Genomic DNA, 19,920 nt, shown 5'->3' on the forward strand with positions numbered 1-19,920 from the left:
CTCTCTGGCCAGTTTTGGCGGTTTAGGTTTGTGCGTGGACGGGACGTGGTTGCCACAGCGACCGACGTTTGTCTTGATGTCCCAGGCGCCCGCTATCAACTTTGGTATCCGGGCTGGCTCTACTTGTTTTAGGACAAAGCGCTTTGTCCTTGGAGTTTGCTGGGAGAACTGATTGCAAGAGTTGGTGCGTCAATCTTACGCGTGACGCACACGTTGGGCTTCGGTGATAAGATGGCGTTGTGTATCTATTCAGCTTCTTTTCATTATACTATGGTGTGCTATTTATTCTATATTAGGTGTGTTAGAGTAGTAAAGTCCTACAGTAAATATGAAAATGATACTATTCGTTGATTAATTATAATACGTGTGTTAAAGTAATGAAAACAGTTAGACACTGCCTACGAGAAAAGGGCATGGAGTGAAGTCTGCCTAAACTATAGTTGAATGAATGTGTTAGACTAATGCAAACAACTATATGGTGTGTGCGATTACGGTACCTATTCCCTTCAATGCGGTACTTTGTGGTTTTTCAATTATCGCGGCGGGTTCTGGTTCCGATTAACCGCGAAAACGAAGGATCACTGTGTCTACAACTGGGGAACACTTGAGTTTCTACCTTCAAATTTTGCAAATCCATCATGTAAGGATGTTGAAATGAAGAGTATATGATATAAATCCACTCAAATGCAACTATACAAGACTACTGCTAGAACCAATCACATTTCAGGCACTCGAAGCAAATCAGCTGAAGCAGATAGGGTGTAAGCCATTAAACATTCACTACACAAAAATGGTGTTCAAAGAAAGTCAAAGTAAAGCTCTCCACACACTATACATGATCCAGTCCCAGTGCAACTGAAGGAACTTGTCAGGTACGTATTGAGCCCATTGTGGTCCTGAATCTTCTGGGGATGTGTGCTTTTTTTGTTTTGTTTGGACCAATTACAATGTCCGATGACAATCAAACTCAAGATAAGCATTTCAACAGGGCTTAAGAAGGTACTGGAGAAAGAATTGTCACAACCATTTAAAGGAAAAGCCTGGTTAGTTCAGCATACAATGGATTTACAGAATGTCCGCCGAGAAAAAGGTTGAGTGGTGTCATTTAGCTTCTGATCAAAGCCAAACAAATGACAGGGATTCCAACAAATGAAAGCACATGACTTCCACCAAGGCAAAGTAATCCTACTTGTATTCAACATCATCTGTATATGTATATGCTGCGCCTATATGTATCCCGATATTAAAAATGCCCACCAGTGTTCTTTTGGCAGCCCTTTTAATTTTTGTTTTAGTCTTATAATACGTATTAGTCTTCATTAGTCATATTTGAAGTCGTCTAGTTTTAGTCAACACTTACTCTGTCGACTCACTTTTCGTCTGTAAAATAAAGTTTAGTCCAAAAATAAAGTTTTCCAACAAAATCGAATGAACGTAGAAAGACGAGAACATATTGTAGCCTCTACAAGGACAACACAAACTGTGATGATAATACAAACTAAGCAGGAAAAGCAGTAATCATTTTCAATTTAACCCACCTGAAAGCCACGAACTGCATATGAAAAAAAAATGTTGTCCGAGCATTTAATACTGGAAAGTCTAGGATATTTTTTTGCTATTCTTAGAGTCTAGCCTAGCAATCCGTATTTCCCACTAATTGCCCATTTACCAAACACAACAGCTGGCCAACTGGCTCTCCTCGAGATTTAATGACCAGAAAAGCCTTGTGGCTCTGCTTTAGACTGGCCAGTGTTCTAAGAGGCTGCTCGCCATTCTGAAGCTAATGCTAATGCGAATGCTACACTAATGCTAGGAGTTACATTTACTGTCTGATGATCACCTTAGCACAGACCTTTAAAGGCTAAAGTAACATTGCATATTCTCTCTTGACAAAATAAGAAAACGAATCTTACCGTATTTCCAAACAAGCAAGAGTGAGCACAGCCCATTTTGAAACACATCCTAAACTCTGGTGAGGAGCGTGAGGGAGAGGTGCAGCACATCTCACATGAGTGAGACAACCCAAACGCTGCTACGATGCAAGCTGACGTACTCGACGTACAGTATGAAAATGTAAAGAACTGTAAACATATGACAGAAATGATGTTGGGATTTTCATCTCGTTTGTCATCTCGTCAGACAAAAACTGCCATTTGTCTCATCATGTTCTAGTCCAGTGATCCCCAACTACCGTGCCGGGGACCGGTCCATGGCGCATTTGCTACCGGGCCGCAGAGAAATAATCAATTATTTGTCAACGACTGCAATCTGGCCTGTGTCTCTTCACACAATGACACACATCAATATGCCTGTCTACTCTATTGAGTAATCCGAGTAGAGATTTGTGTACGTCACCCTCTAGTGTTTGGCCGCCATTACTGGAGTGTGTGCACACCTATAACAGCCCACTGTGGCAGCGTCAGTCAATGTAAAAAGTAACGTTAGCTGCTGTTGACTGCGTGCTGACGGTGACGACGTTTTTGAACAGCTTTTTTTTATGGGGAGAAGGCCATCTGCCTAGCCAGAAGAGGAGCCTACGACCTTGCCTGGAACCAGACTCACCGCTGTTCCAGCGATAGAGTCTGGCGACCGTTCCGCGGATCAATTTTCCAGGGCGGAGCAAGCTACAGCAAACAGACAGCGGAGTGGACCAATCAGCGACAGGCAGACGTGACGTTGGTAAAGCGACAAGAAACTCTAGCGTGTCGAAATAAACATACGAGGACAGTGGAGAGCAGAGAGGTTCATTCAACATGGCTAGCGCGAGGAAAACTGTTGGTTTTAGCGACTCAATGTGTTCTTGGTCATTTAAAACTGAATTTACCGTGAATTGGAAGATATTTTCAACACTATCGTTCGCCATCTGTGTTGTTGTGGAGACAACTTCCGACGCAATAGTAGTAATAGTGATGCTGCTTTTTAACTCATCTAGGTTCTGATTTAACCTAGCTCCAAAGCACAATGCTGAAAATCCATTTTAAAGCAATAAAACTAGCCACTGGAGGGCAGTAGCGCATTTGGTAAGACCCCCAACCCGACTCAACAGAACGAACGGCCGGCCGGGCCGCACAGCTGGGACGCCGGCGGAAGACGACTGAATGGACAACCAGGAATCCAGGCGGCGGACGACCAAGCAGAACAACCGGGAGGATGCCCGGGATATCCTAGCCAAAATGTGGCCCAAACACAAATTAGCATTACTTCAATCAAAATAAAAAAATAATAAAAAGAAATTAAAATGAATCAAAGAAAAATAGCTTTCTCATGCATTTTTTGGGCGTTTTTATGAGTTTCAATTTTTGCATTCGAACACATTTTTGGGGGATTGAATAATAAAGACACAAATCTACCTCCATATGGCTCCGCCCAGGGGATACAATTTTTGACTGGGGTAACTACATTGGCACGACACCAGGGGGCGTACCGAATTCAATGGATGACGATCTTGGCGAAAAGTATTGCCTAAGCAGCCTGATTTAGAATTCCCCTCAAAAATGATAGGAAACAAAAAACGCACATCGTCAACTTATTATTATAAATATTCTTATAATTTTATTGGTGACACTGCCCCCCCTACCCAAAAGTCGAACTCCGCCTATGTATTCACGCATTATTCTCAACACAGTATTTGTCAAATGTTTTGTTCTCACTAGTTACCTTACTCGTGTTCCATCACAGGCTTATTAGCTTGTTAGCAGCCTATTGGTGTCAGCCAGATTCAGTGACATGTCCATGTGTTGTGTTTTCCCTAAAGAGGGCAAGCGGGGTTGTGTATAGAGAGATTGTCTTCTTGCCAGCCACTGAGTTAATGAGTCCCCAGTGTTTGAGCATTGTGCCTGTGGGAGGGGCAAACAGCAGCATAGGTGGATGTTCAGCATGAATGAGGGACGTGTTTTGGATCTTAATGTGCCACATATGGGGGGGGGGGTATGTATTTAAAAACATGTGTCAAACCCATTATCAGACACAACTCATTGTTCTCCTCAAAATGCCCTAGGATTCAAACACTATATAATTTTGCCAAAAATTGCTGCGAACCCTGATAGGGAATAATAAATTCACTTATACTCCGATAAGTCTAATAGTGCGCATCGGAGTATAAGGCGCACCTTCAGTGAATGGCCTATTCGCAGTATATGTTGTTTTCATATACAGTGGGGCAAATAAGTATTTACTCAACCTCTAATTGTGCAAGTTCTCCCACTTGAAAAAATTAGAGAGGCCTGTAATTGTCAACATGGGTAAACCTCAACCATGAGAGAGAATGTAGAAAAAAAAAACAGAAAATCACACTGTTTGATTTTTAAAGAATTTATTTGTAAATCATGGTGGAAAATAAATATTTGGTCAATATTCAAAAGTTCATCTCAATACTTTGTTATGGACCCTTTGTTGGCAATAACGGAGGCCAAACGTTTTCTTTAACTCTTCACAAGCTTTTCACACACTGTTGCTGGCATTTTGGCCCATTCCTCCATGCAGATCTCCTCTAGAGCAGTGATGTTTTGGGGCTGTCGTTGGGCAACACGGACTTTCAACTCCCTCCACAGATTTTCGATGGGGTTGAGATCTGGAGACTGGCTAGGCCATTCCCTGACCTTGAAATGCTTCTTACGAAGCCACTCCTTTGCTGCCCTGGCTGTGCGTTTGGGATCATTGTCATGCTGAAAGACTCAGCCACCTCTCATCTTCAATGCTCTTGCTGATGGAAGGAGATTTTCCACTCAAAATCTCTCGATACATGGCCCTATTCATTCTTTCCTTTACACAGATCAGTCGTCTTGGTCCCTTTGCAGAAAATAGCCCCAAAGCATGATGTTTCCACCCCCATGCTTCACAGTGGGTATGGTGCTCTTCGGATGCAATTCCGTATTCTTTCTCCTCCAAACACGAGAACCTGTGTTTCTACCAAAAAGTTCTATTTTGGTTTCATCTGACCATAACACATTCTCCCAGTCCTCTTCTGAATCATCCAAATGCTCCCTAGCGAACCGCAGATGGGCCAGGACGTGTACTTTCTTCAGCAGGGGGGCACGTCGGATTTGAGTCTCTGGCCGCGCATTGTGTTACTGATAGTAGCCTTTGTTACTGTGGTCCCAGCTCTGTAGGTCATTCACTAGGTCCCCCCGCGTGGTTCTGGGATTTTCGCTCACCGTTCTTTTTATCACTTTGACGCCACGGGGTGAGATCTTGCATGGAGCCCCAGATCGAGGGAGATTATCAGTGGTCTTGTATGTCTTCCATTTTCTAATAATTGCTCCCACAGTTGATTTCTTTACAGCAAGAATTTTACCTATTCAGATTCAGTCTTCCCCGCCTGGTGCAGGTCTACAATTTTGTCCCTGGTGTCCTTCGACAGCTCTTTGGTCTTGGCCATGGTGGAGTTTGGAGTGTGACTGACTGATGTTGTGGACAGGTGTCTTTTATACCGATAATGAGTTAAAACAGGTGCCATTAATACAGTTAATGAGTGGAGCCTCGTTAGACCTCGTTAGAAGTTAGACCTCTTTGACAGCCAGAAATCTTGCTTGTTTGTAGGTGACCAAATACTTATTTTCCGCTCTAATTTGGAAATATATTCTTTAAAAATCAAACAATTGGATTTTCTGTTTTTTTTCCACATTCTGTCTCTCATGGTTGAGGTTTACCCAAGTTGACAATTACAGGCCTCTCTAATCTTTTCAAGTAGGAGCACTTGCACAATTGGTGGTTGACGAAATACTTATTTGCCCCACTGTATAGGGTGCACCACATTATAAGGCGCAGTAGTACAGTACCTGAAAAAAGTCTTGTCACTTATCCATTCAATTTGTTTCAGAAATAGCTCATATGAAAGCTAAGACCCTTGCAATTGATGTTGAATGTACAAAAATATATTTGTCTGACTGAAAAAAGATTTATCATTTAATGATGACATAAAGGTCAAATTTTGGCAAGACAAAAGTTTTGTCACCTACGGAAAGTGAAAATTGAACAAAAAATGTACTTCAAATACAAAAATATGTTACATAACATAAGCGAATTAAGTAGTGTTGCTGTGAGATCCAAATTTAATATCTTGTATGACTTCCATGGGCTTGAAAGACTGCATCCATGCGGTTCGGCAAGGATTCATACAATTTATTCATGAAGTCATCAGGAACATCAAAGAAAGCAGTCTTGCATGCCTCCCAGAGTTCATCAACATTCTTGAGTTTCGTCTTCCATGCTTCCTCTTTCGTCCTGTTCATGTCTGGTGACTGGGCTGGCCAGTCCTAGAGGATCTTGATCTTCTTTGCCTTGTGGAACTTTGTGGTAGAGATTGAAGCATGCGATGGAGCACCATCCTGCTGCAGAATTTGTCCCTTATTATGGTTAGGAATCTAAGAAGCAGCTAAGATTTGTTGAGATTTCAGATTATTTATGTTGCCTTCCACCCTGCAGATCTCTCGCACACCCCCATACTGGATGTAACCCCCAGACCATGACTTTGCCACCACCAAACTTCACTGTTTTCTGAGTGAATCTTGGATCCATGCGGGCTCCAGTAGGTGTCCTGCACTACAGGAGCCCGCAGTAGGTCTCCTGCACTATGGATCTTGTAGAAGCGACAGTTGTTAGCTAAATGTTCAGTCTTTTGAAAGGCGGTGGAGTGGGCCGCGCTAAAGGCGTGCCTGGGTGTTGTCTTGGGATAATTCTTCTGTGGCAGGTTTGGGCAGTCAAGTTCGTGTGTCATCTTTAGTGGCTGGGATGTGGTTGCCATGGCAACTGAGGCATGTCTTGACATCTAAGGCGCCTAGCTATCAACTTGTTGTCTTGGTCGGGCGAGGGTTTTCTGACCCCACTGAAGAGATTGTGACATCCTTTCCTTCGCTTATCATGCAAGGTCTGATAAGTCGGTCAACTTTACTGTGTCAAATGGCATGGAGTAATGTCTCCTTTATGGTTTACTATAATGAATGTGTTAGACTAATGTAAACAGTTACACGGTGTCTGCGAGAAAAGTAACTAACCCCTTCAACGATCAACTTTGGAGACGCACCAGCATCCACACTGTTTAAAGGTCTGTGAGTGTGAAGCAGCACGGATGAATGAAAAGCCACATAGTAACCAGCAATAAGAAGCTAATTCTGAACAAAAGCTGAGCACGTTGTAACACAATTGTAGTCAATGACATGTACACACAATCGTATACATTTGATCACTTATTTTTTATATTTTGGGGGAATCTGGGCATACCTTGCAGTCTTTGAGCAATCACCACTGATCCAGACCCGGCTGCAGAAAGAAATTACAGGGGGGGCCATTACATTTTTTTGGGGGGGGGGCACTTCTTCAATGTAAATTTAGCCGTAACAGTGGCGTTTTTACCCGTTATATTTTCTGATGATAGTGTCAGTCAGTGAAACTGCAGGAGGTGGCAGCGCTATCCCTTCATGTTGACTTTCGGCCGCGTCTTTGTCATGGCTTGAGTTCGTCTTTAGTTTCTTGAAAAAAACACGGATGTCCATTCCAATTTGAATTAGCAACGGAGGAGCCGTTCAATCGCCATTTCTGTAACCAGAGCAATCCCTATCCAATCGCAGTACACAATGGCCGGCTACTCAGCCCGCCCCCCTTATCTGTGATTGGCTAGAAATTGCCTACATTCGCTGCTCTGATTGTGACGACAGATCAAGATAGGATGACTAGAGCAGTGTTTTTCAACCTTTTCTGAGTCACGGGACGTTTTTACGTTGGAAAAAATCTCGCGGCACACCACACCAAAATGTTCCAAAATTACTTTCTGTATAGTATATTTAATTATGAAATAATTTCTCAGTATTTATACTTACTCAGTGTGAAACGTTTAGCAATTAGGCTTGAAAAACTATCAGACAGGGGACTTGAGCAATGCATTTAACCACATCAGGGCTGGTCGTCTCGCTGACAATGGCTTTGCAGACAGGTAGTATTAACGTCTCTGTTTGGGACTTTTGGGATTTAGCAACAAAGTAACTGGCTTTCAGGGCGTTCTTATTTACCTTTGTAGTTTTCCTCAAAAAAGTTGCCCATTTCTCTGTGTTTTCACGAAGGCGTACAAAATAATCCATCGACTTGTTCTGAAGCGACGGGGGTTCATTATGGAGATGAGTTTAAGCTTGTATGGCGCCATGGCGCTAGATAGCCGTTCGTGTCGCGTTCAAGAACTGCTCGGATTTCTAGGTATCTCCCACCTAGCTGTCCTCGATAATGTGTTGGAATAAAACAAAGAGGGAGGATTAACGGTCGTCACATATGGATAAAATGGAAAGGACACTTTTGTATATATCGACACTTGACGAGTCAAATAATGAACAGTAGAAGTGCTGGGGTCCACATTGTTACGGAGAGCAAGGTGGCTGACAGCTAGAAATCCGAGCAGTTCTTGAACGCAACACGACTCATCTGCACACAACCGAGAACTTTTTCCACATTCCTTCCTTCCTACTGCAACTTTGCCCGACGATGTTAAAAAAAAAAGATTGGATAAAAAACATTGGATAATTTCTCGCTGCGGCGGCACAATCGGTTGAAAAACACTGGAATATAGGGTTCATTCTCCCCGTGTGTGTGTGTGTTTTTGTGGATGATTTAAAAAAAAAAAAAAAAATTACACAGTACAGTTTAATCGAGCTAGGGCGGGCACAGCCGTCCCTCAGGGCGGGCACGGCCCCCTAATGCCCGCCCATGCCGCCGGGTCTGCACTGATTAACATGGTATTTCTATAAAAACATGCTCATTTAAATTTCATGTTTTTTTTCTTTTTCTGGAAGAGCAACCTGTTTGTAAATTCTTAACATTTACGCTGCCGAGTGCTAATGTAAGTTTCTTAAAACCAACATTCCTAAGTCCTAACCGCAGTCCATTAGCTACTCCCTCTGCAATTCGCTCCGTTTGTAAAACACCCACATTCGCGCCTTTGGTTATGGAGCAAATATATATTTTATGGAGGGAAGGATAAGCAGCATGAAAGTTGTTCATAATGTGTTCAAGAGTGATTTCATACATGGGGTTTACAAACACTCAAAATGGGAGCCGTAGGTGTCTTTTCTAAATTTTAAGCCATCCAAACCTTTTTTTAGCATTCTTACTTGGAAGCAAGAAACACTTTATGCATTTTCTACTAAATAAAACATTAATATCCACCACACATTTTAGTTTAATTATAATGATAAAAGTTATATGAGAATGAGATCAGATGATAATTTAGAGACTGAACAGCAGGGCTTTTATTTGGAGTCAAATTGTTAATTTTATGAAGAAAATCCTTAGAGCCGCAATTCCATTATGAGATAATGTAATAATAATTACATAGATTAAATAATTCACCAGGCCATGATTACATTTTTAATCTCCATTGACCACCTGCTTTGTTTTTGTGCTCTGTTATCATTTTGTTTTTGTGAAATACGGGTTACCGGGGCCCCCCTCTGGACCCAGGCCTGGAGGTGGGGCTCGAAGGCAAGCGTCTGGTGGCCGGGCCTGTCCACATGGGGCACGGCCGGGCACAGCCCGAAAAGGCAACGTGGGTTCCCCCTCCCATGGGCTCACCACCTGTGGGAGGGGCCAAAAAGGTCGGATGCGTAGGGAGTTGGGCAGCAGCCAAAGGCGGGGGCCTTGGCAGTCCGACCCCCAGCTGCAGAAGCTAACTCTTGGGACATGGAATGTCACCTCTCTGGCAGGGAAGGAGCCTGAGCTGGTGTGTGAGGCAGAGAAGTTCCGACTAGATATAGTCGGACACTCCTCCACACACAGCTTGGGTTCTCCAAAAAGACAAAAAAATTTGTAATGTTGATGTCCCATTGACAACTAAACATGTTCGACCAACCGTTTTGAAGCTTGATAATATTTATTCAACTTGTTCGGATAAACATTCAATATAAAAAAATAAGATTGAATAGTTTTATGTTTGACAATTCAACACAAACAGAAAGTATGGTCATAGGCGTTTTTGGCCTTTACACATACTATGGTCAAAACAGGTTATATACAGTGCAAAATAGTGAGAGAAAAATAATATATATCATCTAACACAAAAAGGGTTTGGAGGATATCTCTTTGTGAAGTTAGGTATTATACCCATCAACATATCTAAAGTATATACGTACATGCAATCAAGCTTCTCGAACACTCATCTTTATAAAAATTGAAAAGATTATAGTGAAGAAAAAAAAAATATAACATTGAAAAAAAAGTATTTTCGAAAATATTGACAAGTAGTTCAGTTCAATTCAAATTTTTCTGGCATACGACCCAATATATATATATATATATATATATATATATATATATATATATATATATTTTTTTTTTTTATTTTATTTATTTTTTTTTTCCTGCGCACTCAATAAAACTTCTGCGTGAACAGGTCAAGGAGTTGCATCACACACAACGTCACACAGCCTACTCTTTCGCCGTTTGCGCGCTGCTGTCACTTCTACTCGCCGAGACGCCGACTCATCCCAGGAAAACAATGACAAATACAGCTCATCCTCTTCCTTGAGTTAATGAAATAATGCATTAGCTTGCGCTAAATTTAGTTTTAGACTCATTCTGCACGTTTCAAAGTCGCTCACTCAATCCAACCGGTACGAGGGAGGGATGGATGGATGGATGGATGGATGGATGGATGGATGGATGGATGGATGGATGGATGGATGGATGGATGGATGGATGGATGGATGGATGGATGGATGGATGGATGGATGGATGGATGGATGGATGGATGGATGGATGGATGGATGGATGGATGGATGGATGGTTTCATTTTTCAGCATTAAGTAAACCACTGGTAAATGTTTCACTGACCATGGCATTACCGTGATCAATTGGCCATCAACTCTCCTGACCTGAAACCCATAGAGATTTTGTGGGATAATGTGATGAGGAAGTTGAGAGACACCAGACCCAACACTGTGGAGAAGCTTAAGGCCGCTATCTAAGCATCCTGGGCCTCCATAACATCTCAGCAGTGCCACAGGCTGATTGCCTCCATGCCACGTCGCATTGAAGCAGTCATTTCTGCAAAAGGATTCCCGACCAAGTACTGAGTGCAAAGCTGATATAATTAAAGGTTGATTTTTTTTTTTTTTTTTGCATTAAAAAACACTTTTTTGTATTGGTCGGATGAAATATGCTTATTTTTTGAGATAGCAATCATCAATATTAAAACAATAAAATGCTTGAAGTACTTCAGTTGTGTGTAATGAATCAAAAATATATGAAAGTCTAATGTTTATCAGTACATTACAGATAATAATGAACTTAATGACAATATGCTACTTTTTTTTAAAAAGGACCTGTACAATGCAAATAAGATTGCTTAAAAGTTGGTAGGGACAATTTGACCATCCTGAAAAGTTAATCGTGTCATGTCCCTACTGTCCCTATGCAAACCTACATATATATAGATATATCTGCTGCAGACGGATCAATAGATCAATGGATAAACTTCATTGTGAGCTGCTAATTGGAGATAGCATGTGGAATCAAACGATGAATTAGTTTGTTTACTCACTTACCATATGCTGTATTTCTCCCTTTCTGTTGGGAGGTGCATATGGGGGATTAATTCAAAAAACTGCAGTCCAATCCACCTGATGATTTCATCTTTATAATTTCCCCACAGTGTTTGTGGACCTATATAATTACTTGACATCAAACTTTGGAGAGTTTCTTTATTAAATGGCTTTCTAGTGCACTTAAAAAAAAAAAAAAACTAAAGAGAGAGCAGAGCGGTAAATTATACAGCACACGTAGGAGACAATGTTGTGACTTGAAATTAATTGGAATCAAACCTTTACTGTCCCCCAGATGAACGGTTGAATTTTTTATACTAAAAAGACCACTCGTGTGTTTCCTGTTCCTATTCCCCACTCGTGAGTCATCCGGCACCGACCGAGCATCCTTGAAGGACGTTCTATAGGCTAATTAGGGCCCATTACTTATTCAAAGAGGTAACTTGTTTATGAGAGAGCAGAGGTATCAATGATTTAATAGAGGAAGTCTCAGAGGCCGAAGGGAAAGTGGGCATTGTGTTGAACAGAGATTTATTAACAGCAATTGCTGGGGACGATGTAATGGCATTGCAATTATTTCTTTAGTTGCCACCGCCAGCCAGCTTGCGCCCATTTAAGAGTGTGAGACTTAATGGCACTGCTACAAAAATATCCTCAGCAGACATATTGGCCTTTTGATGCAAAGCAAGGGAAAGCGTTGTCATAAAAGCGGAGCTAATAGGCAGGAAAAACAACCTTTTATTTCATTTTTAGTGTAAATGAAATGGCATCGACTTGGAAATATTCTCAAAATAATGCTGCATTTTGTGAGGGCTCCGAGCAAACTTCTGCATTGGCGATAATTATTTAAATGCAGGTTCAATGCCTTATGTCAGTCTAATTACTGACAAAATAAGGCTTCCTGCTGTGTTGCTAGTCCTTTGTTAAAAATGACATTGTCCCTACTGCGGTGGTGGCTCTGTGATATGATGTTGCCAACAGTCATAAGCAATTTGCTTTGGTTAATTTCCTTTTTTTTTTTTTTTTTTTTTACTTTTCATATTCAAAGTTATTTTTTTGACTTCTTTTTTCTTACATTGACAGAGCGGAACCAACACATTTTAACACAGTGGGGCAAATAAGTATTTAGTCAACCACCAATTGTGCAAGTTCTCCTACTTGAAAAGATTAGAGAGGCCTGTAATTGTCAACATGGGTAAACCTCAACCATGAGAGAGAGAATGTGGAAGCAAAAATCACAATGTTTGATTTTTAAATAATTTATTTCCAAATTAGAGTGGAAAATAAGTATTTGGTCTCCTACAAACAAGCAAGATTTCTGGCTGTCAAAGAGGTCTAACTTCTTCTAACGAGACTTTAACGAGGCTCCACTCGTTACCTGTATTAACGGCACCGGTTTTAACTCATAATCGGTATAAAAGACACATGTCCACAACCTCAGTCAGTCACACTCCAATCTCCACTATGGCTAAGACCAAAGAGCTGTCGAAGGACACCAGAGACAAAATTGTAGACCTGCACCAGGCTGGGAAGACTGAATCTGCAATAGGTAAAACGCTTGGTGTAAAGAAATCAACTGTGGGAGCAATTATTAGAAAATGGAAGACATACAAGACCACTGATAATCTCCCTCAATCTGGGGGTCCATGCAAGATCTCACTCCGTGGCGTCAAAATGATAACAAGAACGGTGGGCAAAAATCCCAGAACCACACGGGGGGACCTACTGAATGACCTACAGAGAGCTGGGACCACAGTAACAAAGGCTATTATCAGTAACACAATGCGCCGCCAGGGACTCAAAATCTTGCACTGCCAGACCTGTCCCCCTGCTGAAGAAAGTATACGTCCAGGCCCGTCTACGGTTCGCTAGAAAGCATTTGGATGATCCAGAATTGGACTGGCAGAATGTGTTATGGTCAGATGAAACCAAATTAGAAGTTTTTGGTAGAAACACAGGTTCTCGTGTTTGGAGGAGAAAGAATACTGAATTGCATCTGAAGAACACCATGCCCACTGTGAAGCATGGGTGTGGAAACATCATGCTTTGGGGCTGTTTTTCTGCAAAGGGACCAGGACGACTGATCTGTGCAAATAAAAGAATGACTGGGGCCATGTATCAAGAGATTTTGAGTGAAAATCTCCTTCCATCAGCAAGGGCATTGAAGACGAGACGTGGCTGGGTCTTTCAGCATGACGATGATCCCAAACACATAGTCACGGCAACAAAGGAGTGGCTTCGTAAGAAGCCTCTCAAGGTCCTGGAGTGGCCTAGCCAGTCTCCAGATCTCAACCCCATAGAAAATCTGTGGAGGGAGTTGAAAGTCCATGTTGCCCAACGAAACCCCCAAAACATCACTGCTCTAGAGGAGATCCGCATGGAGGAATGGGCCAAAATACCAGTAACAGTGTGTGAAAAGCTTGTGAAGAGTTACAGAAAACGTTTGGCCTCCATTATTGCCAACAAAAGGTACATAACAAAGTATTGAGATGAACTTTTGGTATTGACCAAATACTTATTTTCCACCATGATTTGCAAAAAAATTCTTTAAAAATCAAACAATGTGATTTTTCTGGGTTTTTTCCACATTCTGTCTCTCATGGTTGAGGTTTACCCATGTTGACAATTACAGGCCTCTCTAATCTTTTCAAGTGGGAGAACTTGCACAATTAGTGGTTGACTGAATACTTATTTGCTTCACTGTATGTGGCAGTGGTGGATGAAGTACTCCTTTTTTCTACTAAAGTACTGTAACAGGTGCAAAAAATACTTAAACTAACACGAGGTAAATTTTCAACCCTAACAAAATATTTTCATAACATTTGTGATAATATCTTGAGGGGGTCTGTATTGCTTTCACCTGCATTAATTAACTTTAAGGAGGGTGGTAGGAAGCCTGCCAAACAAAAAAATCTACAAATGTGCTGAATGCTTTGCTGTATACAGTGCTGGCCAAAAGTATTGACACCCCTGCAATTCTGTCAGATAATGCTCAATTTCCCCTAGAAAATGATTGTAATTACAAATGCTTTGGTAGTAATACCTTCATTTATTTTGCTTGCAATGAAAAACCACAAAAGAGAATGTGGAAAAAAAATAATCATTTTACACAAAACTCAAATGGGCTGGACAAAAGTATTGGCACCCTTTGAAAAATCATATGATGCTTCTCTAATTTGTGTAATTAACAGTACCTGTTACTTACCTGTGGCACATAACAGGTGGTGGCAATAACTATATCACACTTGCAGCCAGTTAAAATGGATTGAAGTTGACTCAACCTGTGTCCTTGTGTCTACCACATTGAGCATGGAGAACAGAAAGAAGACCAAAGAACTATCTAAAGACTTGGGAAGCAAAATTGTGAGGAAGCATGGGCAATCTCAAGGCTAAAAGTCCATCTCCAAAGACCTGAATGTTCCTGGGTCTACCGTGCGCAGTGTCATCAATAAGTGTAAAGCCCATGGCACTGTGGCTAACCTCCCTAGATATGGACGGGAAAGAAAAATTGACGAGAGATTTCAACGTGAGATTGTGCATTTGGTGGACAAAGAACCTCAACTAATATCCAAACAAGTTCAAGCTGTCCGAGGATACAACAGTGTCAACCCGTACTATCCGTCGGCATCTGAATGAAGCCACACGGTTGCTAACCGACTTAGGGTTAGCAACCGATTGTTTTTAGCCATGACTGTATTCATTACCTTATTACTATTCATCCTTCAGACAGCCACTGGAAACAGAAGGCATGTTTAATCTATCTGCAAGTGACCGTGAGATTGATTGATTGATTTTCCAACACTGTGCGGGTGTGCGCTGGTCCTCATGGGAAACGCAGTGTTCCTTACGGCAAAACACTACCGCTTTTGTCCACCGGTGTCGCTAAAAACAACCAAAACTTAAAACTTACTAAGCGTTGCTTTCAGTATAAGTATAGTAAGTAAAAGTACAAAGGTATTTGCATTAGAATTTTCAAGTAAAAAGGAAAAGTATTTTCTCCTGATGCAAAAAAATATATATAAATACAGAAGTATTTGCACCCCTTGTGATTTTGCTAGTTCACCCAATTAGAAAATAGGTAGGGGTCTCAAATTTGCGTTTCCACTCAGACACATAATCCAAGAAAGGAAATCATTGTGTGATTTTTCAATAATTTATTTGTAATTTACTGGGGTTCATAGGTATTTGTACCCCTGAGAATCAGCAAAAATTATGATTCTCAAACAATTGTCAGTCTACCGTAAAAAAACAAAAAAAGTCCACCTTTACCCATGAGTAACCACCCACCCACCACCCTTTGAGCTAATTATTATTGTTACTTTTGCATCCCACAGTCAGTCATAATCCTACAGCTACCATGGGCATGCCCAGAGCGCTTTCGAAAGACACCAGAGAAAAAATATTGTTAAGCTCCACAAAGCTGGAAAAGGTTATAGGAGATTTTGAAAACAGTTTGGTGAGTATAAATCAACAGTCACAGCAATTGTTAGAAAATGGAAAAGGCTAAACATGACTGATAATCTACCTCGGACTGGGGCTCCATGTAAAATCTCTTCTCGTGGGGTATCACTCATGATGAGAATAGTTTATGTAGTTTAAGTAGATTTATCAGGATGTTTTGCTGGAAAATCTGACGCTGTCTGTCAGACAATTGAAGCTAAAAAGAGGACGGATGCTGCAACAAGACAATGATCCAAAACACAGAAGTAAATCAACTTCAGAATGGTTTCAGAAGAACGAAATACATGTTCTGGAGTGGCCATGTCAAAGTCCAGACTTGAAACCCATTGAGATGCTGTGGCATGACCTAAAGACAGCGATTCATGCCAGACATCCCAGGTATCTGACTGAACTACAGCAGTTTTATAGAGAAGAAGGGGCCAAGATTAGTCCTGATTGATGTGCCAGGCTGATCTGCAGCTACAGGAAGCGCCTGGTTGAAGGTATTGCTGCCAAAGTGGGGGCAAAAAATATTACATGTGATGATTCACGTACTTATTTACCCCCCTTCTGTCATTGTTTGCATACTATCCTCATTAAAATATAAAAACTAGGGTTGTCCCGATCATGTTTTTGTGCTCCCGATACGATCGTTTTAGTTTGAGTATCTGGCGATCCCGATATTTCCCGATCCGATTGCTTTTTTTCCCCTCCCGATTCAATTCCAATCATTCCCGATAATTTTTCCCGATCATATACATTTTGGCAATGCATTAAGAAAAAAATAAAACTCGGACGAATATATACATTCAACATACAATACATAGGTACTGTATTTGTTTATTATGACAGTAAATGCTCAAGATGGCATTTACATTAAAATTCTTTCTGTGAGAGGGATCCACGGATAGAAAGACTTGTAAGTCGTAAGGGATAAATGTGACTTTGTATATTGTGACTAAATATTGCCATCTAGTGTATTTGTTGAGCTTTCAGTAAATGATACTGTAGCTATTTAACTTCTGCCCAAATGCATGATGGGAAGTGCAACCATGACTGTGCGTCGTGGTACCAATTGATATATCTTCTCTGCGTTGGGAAATAACATATGGTGTTAAGAAAAAGATCAACTACTACCTTTCTTCCACACATTGCTTCGCACGATTATTGTAATCGTTGGGAGAGGGATTGTAAGGCTTTAGCCATAAAAAAAAAAGGCTCCAAAGGATGCCAAAAGTCACTCTACTCATTATACACTGCCTTTTAGCTCTATATACTGTATGGGTAAAACGGCTCCATTATAGATTGAACGCGACAATGCGTGAGTGGGTCGTGCAGCGCATGCGTTAATTGCGTTAAATATTGTAATGTGATAAATGTAAAAAAATAATTATCGCCGTTAACGCGATAAATTTGATAACCCTACCTTAAGCTTAAACTAAAGACTCTGGAAGAGTGTAACACATTATGTCTGTAACGTTAAATACAATTAGAAAACGATTTAATTTAAAAAAATATATATATATATATTTATATATATATATTTAAAAAAGGCATGTCCGATATTTTTTTTGTCGATTCCGATACTTTGAAAATGACGTGATCGGACCCGATCGATCGGGACATCTCTAATAAAAACCTATAAACGTTAGGGCGGCTTTAGTTAAAGCCGACACTGTTTTTTCATCTGTGTGATTTTGACAAAGATCAGATCAGATCTGATGGTGTTTTTATGCAGAAATGTGAGAAATTCTAAAAGGTTCAGATACTTTTTCATACCATTGTATTGTACAAGAGTGTTGCTGTTTTCATTGGTCAATATGTTGTTCACCTGCCAAATCTTGCTTGTACTCGTTGCTGCCTCTAGTGTTTAGTTAGTGCTGACGGCAAAACTTTCCCCATAGCTGTCGATTGTTTAGGTGACAGCAGAATTTGTGGGACTCAGCAGGGACTCCATTTCCTCTTCTTGTTGGCGTCTGTTTTCAAGGTTTAGCCGTCAGACTGAAATGAACAGTTTTGGCTCAAGCTTTGTGTAATTTAGAAGCGAGGCGCTACCGTGTTCCTACGCGACTAAGGCTTTCGTCTTTCATCAGCTCCACTAGAGTAGCCTGGCTTTATGTTCTATCCTAACGCCACCTGTTCTGTCAAAACTTTGTTGGCATTTTCCGTTTCATCTGAAAACCTCAGAAGTCCTTCAAACAGCTGGTTGCACAGCTGCCTTGGAGCAAAATAAATTGCATGCATTAACAAATATGGAAATGATATAAAGGTCTTATTCACTTCGGGAAATATAATGAATATTTGGTGTGCTGTGAGTTTGAAGGAGTACAGCAACTCACTTTGCTCACTGCTGAGCTGTAAATAAGACTAGATCTCCACTTGTTTCTTTTCACTGCCCCGTCTCATGACGGCTTTATCTATTTTAAATTCAATTAGGGATTGCAGATATGATAGCAAAAACACATTAGACACTATGACAGCTGGAACACAAGGCGCACAAGTTCAATTCATTAACTGTGTGTGTTTTTTTGCCAAGATGGCAGCATCCCAAGGCTGAGTGGAAATGAAGACCTTTACTACAGGATCAGAATTTATCACAGAGCAACAGTGAGGTTTGTACATGTGAAAAATAACGTGCCCTTTGTTTTTGAATAACTTGTAACACATTTGTTTGGAATCTTGAGACTAAAAGCAGAAATAAAATGCCATTTTGTTTGGCTGCCGAAAATTCAAAAAGATGCCTAAAAAGTCCATCTAGAGAACATGTGAGAGTTGTCCGATAATGACTTCTTAATTGATAACCGGTATCCCCATATTGGCCAACTCCAAAAATCCGATGCCGATATATGCGGTCGTGGACTTAACATATTATGGCTAAATTTGCATTGTGATGTCCCACTGGATGCTTTAATAATGATAAATGTAACAACTTCAAGGTCTTCCAAATAAACATTCTGTGGAAAATAAGAGAACAATTTCAACTGAAAGTATGAGAAAAGTGCCTATATTGCACCACTATATTTTTTTTGGGTTAAAATCAAAAAAGTGCAAACATCAGTTGTTTTTCACGGTTTTATCAAGTGCAAGGTGGCAATAAGGCACTGCCATATGCATACTGGCCCAATACCGATAATGAAAAACCGATGTCGCTATTCTCCAATATCATTATAATAACGGACAACTCTATACAATATTACCAGTAAAAGAGTCACATACAACAACAACAAGTTTTAATGCAAAAAAGGCTCATATCAACCAGAGATGCTGAAATTTAACGTATTAATGTGTGCAGTAAGTCCAACACGGTTTCCTTTTCCAGAGAACACAAAAATAATGGCAAATTGTGTTTCATTTTATTTGCTAAATTTAAAAATCTACATAAAATTAGCGTACAACAACCTGAAATTACTCATTTCGGCGAGTTGTTGTCATGCAGGTACATTCACAAACTCTACCATAAAATCTACCCGTTGCTGTTAAAATGTTGACTCAAATCTGAGTCATACTGCAAAACTATGAGCAAATTCTTTGGTTTTTTTTTTCTTGTCCTTACCTCCCTAGGTGCCCTAGGTGAAGGTTTAGCTAGCCTACCCTTCCCCCAAAAATGTATAAATATTTTAAAGTTTTAAAATGTATAAATATATTTTATATACAGTGGTACCGCTAAATAATTTTTTTTTAAAAACTGTTCCAGAACCTTACTTATAAGTCAAAATGGTCATATGTCAAGTGGGATTTTCCCATAAGAATACATTATAATTCAATTAATTCGTGCCACAGCCCTAAAACCTACACCGAATCCTTAATAAATTCTGCTGGTACAATTACAAAGCGCAATTAAACGCAGCAAAAAAAAAAAAAAAAAAATTATAAATACTAATCGGAATGATGATAATAATAGTAATAGTGATCTGAAAAGCGTTCTAATGTGGCAGTTGTGTTAGTTGTGTTTTGCATGCTG

The sequence above is a fragment of the Corythoichthys intestinalis genome, chromosome 18 (genome assembly GCF_030265065.1).
Source record: "Corythoichthys intestinalis isolate RoL2023-P3 chromosome 18, ASM3026506v1, whole genome shotgun sequence".
Lineage (NCBI taxonomy): Eukaryota > Metazoa > Chordata > Actinopteri > Syngnathiformes > Syngnathidae > Corythoichthys > Corythoichthys intestinalis.